This window comes from Brachycentrus maculatus, unplaced genomic scaffold (assembly GCF_059751285.1).
Source record: "Brachycentrus maculatus isolate JH-2025_06_01 unplaced genomic scaffold, ASM5975128v1 h1tg001729l, whole genome shotgun sequence".
Taxonomy (NCBI): Eukaryota; Metazoa; Arthropoda; class Insecta; order Trichoptera; family Brachycentridae; genus Brachycentrus; species Brachycentrus maculatus.
Genome location: NW_028282330.1, coordinates 41123 through 45058, shown reverse-complemented (window position 1 = coordinate 45058; position 3936 = coordinate 41123). Strand labels below are relative to the sequence as shown.

Here is a 3936-nt window from a genome sequence, read left to right as displayed (position 1 = left end):
GGAAATCTCAGCATGCGTTTGCATGAGGAGCTGATTGATATCACAGTAGAACATTGCTAGAATTCCGGGGTGCTCCTCACGCCAAAGTTTCGAAGCCTTCCGATAAGTTTCAGTAAACCTTGATATGGATTACGCGTTTTCTTGCAATGCCGATAAGTACATCAATTTTAAGAATTTCTAATTTAAATTCAGCTTGGTTTAAATCAACAGTTAAATTACGAACTAATTTCCCATAGAGCACCAAATATGCGGAATCGCCCATTCAAAGAAAAATGAAGATGTTAGTTGGAGAAAGATAAGAAATTCACATAGTTCGCATTTGTTTTCCAGTTTCAACTAAAACCATATTTTATATTGAATACAGTTGAATAATGCCAAAAATACTCGATAATAGATGATATAGCAATTCAACAATGCAGGGAGTAGCTATACAAATCAGATAATCGTGGAAATATGAATGTGGTGGTATCTGGTATCATGCTCTTCATGGAAGCAATATTAGATAGATTCTCGTTGATATGTTATAAAAAGGCGACTAATTTTTAATAATAAAATGCATTCCAGACCTCGGAGATTTTCGGCTGGGCAGATCTACGCATCGTCGACTCAGCTCAAAAGACCTCAAATGCAAAGAATAAATGGCCAAATCACCGCATTCACCACGAAATCCCAGATCTCCTTGAATAGTGACACGCCAAATAAAACTAACTTATTGAGGTCGACTGCATCGATTGGCAAGATTGTCACCAGGCCAGCAACTTCCAAAAATAGCCTCAAGCCTTGCTCAAATTTCAAAAGCAACAACACAGGCAAGACAGTTGAGAATCAGAAAGAGTGCTTACAATCTGTTTCAATACAAACTGAATAAGTGCTGAGTTGTATGGTCGAAAGCAACAATACAAATTTATTGGAGTGCTTGGTTTAGGAGATTCGAAACACGTTCAAAAATTCAGCGAAATCAAACAATATAAGAGATTAAGATAGGAGAGTGGCTTTCAACAAAACTGAAAAGTTTAAGGATCCAAAGGACACACAAAAAATTGCGGATCAAGCAGTCTCTCGGAAAGCTAATGTATTTGACAGCCTTCGCTATTGCGAAAGTTGCCAAGTAAATAGTTCCAATATTAAATGCATTCTTTAAACTACTCAGAAACTCTCAAAGCAATCATATCTTCCTACACGAGTTATAGAGGCCGAAATTTAAGAAAGGGAGTTGATAGATCAATAAAACGCATGGGCCAATAAAATTCAAAGCCCCGCACAAACATCATCAAAGAGAGTATTATTCAGGGAAAGAATAAATAGAAAATTGAAAGAGTGAGATAACCCTTGAAGGAAAGGAATAGTACGGGAAACAGATAACAGAAAATCGAAGAGCTCTCATAGAAATATTACAGAAATCTCGAAAAGTACGAATAAAACAAAATAATACTCAGAAAGATCTTGGACGAATAAAATAATCTTGATTCATCAGCGAAATGAGTATATAATAATTTTATGTGGCAATATATTGAGCCATATCTTTAAATATTAATTTGACAAGTGAAGATGAGCATTAGGGATGACCAAAATCAATATTCCTGAAAAGGATCACAGAATCTTTTTTATGATTTCGCTTGGAGACATTTCTGTGTTTGTAATGGCCAGCTTCTGGAATGTCGAGAGTGATCCGATCATGGAGCCTCCAACCCACGCAGAATATCTTCTCTGCCAATCGAATTCAAACTTGTAGTCTACATCCATGTGATGCATTTATTTATCCAGGCGATCCGGTAATCCTTTGATCATTGATGAGCCACCGCAGAACACCATTCTCTTAGCTAACTCTACCTTGAGCTCCTCACTGCACCTGTTCAAACTAGTTTCAAGCATTTCATGCAATGGGCGGTTGACTACCTCTCCGGATTTCCCTCCAGCAGTGCGGTGTTCCTGAAAGAGTATTTAGGCCGGCCTGTAGACTGTTTACTTGGTCAATTCGATGACAGTGCCATCCGGGAGTTCATAGCTCTTCTGTTCCTTGGATCTTCGGTCGTGCTGCAGTTCCGATTAATAGTCGTATGCAGTTCTGATGTTGTCTTCCTTCATCTTCTTGATGATCGTGGACTCATCCAGTTCGTCTTTAGAATTGATCAGTATTTTGCTATGATTAACTCATCGTTACTTTTTTTTTATTTATTCTTCCAAGATGGATGTGATGGCGCTTCCGGCAACGTATGACTTCTCCAGAGCATGATTCAGGATATAGCCTTCGAAGACAGGAACTACAGTCGTCGTGCCTTCGCCTATTTATGTTACCAAACCACTTAATTATTAATACAAAAATACATGGTTTATCCGATCGAAAAAAGGCTCAAGACTGAAGAGTTCATGAACAAGACCGATTCAACTTTCAACTTGTCGAAGAGGGTTTAAACGATTTGTGCTTTGTATTATTTTGAGTTAACTGGAGAGTCGATAATTAAAAGAGAAGCCGAGGGCAGATCGACTCCCATCAGCTCGCCGATTGCATACCCATACAGGGATACCATTTCTTAGACAGATTTGTCGAAGCTGTCATAGCCTCCAATTACGCTATTCACGATTGGCTTTTAAAATTCGATTTTATATTTTTTGGTTTCGATCATCTCTTGGAGTTCTTTGCCGAAGTACATCTTTTTGGGAGGAGTGGCATCATTCTATGAGATGACAGAAGGATAGCCTGTGATGGTAGGGATGATGACTGAGGGGTAGTCGCAGCCGGATCTGCCAAACTTGATGCACTATGTTCCATTGTCGATGATGATCATTTCGCGCAGGTTGATTTCCGATTAAATTTACCTTCGGCGGTTCTTCGGGTTGTTGGGCCCGCCGAGAGCTGGAGTCTTATCCATCGTAAAGTAATATTAAGTAATGATGGATTAATTTGAATGAGATAAGTTTCACTTATCAGGATCGTTTTAGTTAAAATGCTGTTCATACATAGATTATGCAAATGCAATATTGATTCGTAGATATCATAATTTAAAAATATTTTAAACCAATGTCAGAGTTTGACAGAGATTGCATCACCTACAGCCAAGAAGGCCGAATCCTTCAATTAGAGTACGCGAACAAGGCTGTTGAAGCTGGAGAGTACGACATATGTTATTGTTCGTAGGACTATTGTCGGGGTGAAGTGCCGAGATGGAGTTATAATTGGGGCTGAAAAACTAATCTACTCCAAGCTTCTTGTCGCGAATACACACAAAAGAGTCTTCAATGTTGATAAGCACATCGGAATGGCCATTTGCGGAAAAGTCCCTGATGGCAGGCATGTCATGTCCTATGGTAGAAGCGAAAGCCAGAAATTCACCAAGGACTTTGACGTTCAAATTAATGGCCGCACGTTGGCGAATAGATTATCGCTCTATTTAAACGCTTACACCCTTTACAATTCAGTGAGACCATTTGGATCTACTGAAATATTATGCTCCTACAACCAAGATGAAGGCTATCAACTATTCATGATTGAGCCTTCTGGGACTTATTATGGCTACAAGTGCTGCACAGCTGGCAAGGGGCGCCAAACTGCCAAAGCCGAGTTCGAGAAGACTGACTTTTCAAAATTGCTATGCCGCGAAGCCTTATTCTACGTGTGCAAGATGTACATATATTTAAAGACATAGATTGCTCCAAACCCATGAAGAGTCAAGAGATAAGAAGTATGAGTATGAGCTGAGTTGGATTTGTGAGGAGTCGAAAAATACGCACCGCAACGTGCCTCAAAGCCTAATTGAAGAGGCCCTGAAAAGTGCAGAAGCAGCAGTTGACGAGTAGCAAATGGGTTGATAATGATTATGATATCTAATTTGTTCTATTAGTTTTATTAGCATCCGTACTCATCAATATCTTCGCATGAATGGAAAATAATGAAAAGAAATCATCCATCATTTTAGTGACCCCATCCACTCATCGTCT

General features: G+C 39.2%; 1 pseudogene; it reads left to right on the top strand.

The window, feature by feature from the left end:
• The first annotated feature begins 3257 nt into the window (after positions 1-3257).
• On the top strand, positions 3258-3644 carry LOC148298692 (proteasome subunit alpha type-3 pseudogene; annotated as a pseudogene).
• The last annotated feature ends 292 nt before the right edge of the window (positions 3645-3936 follow it).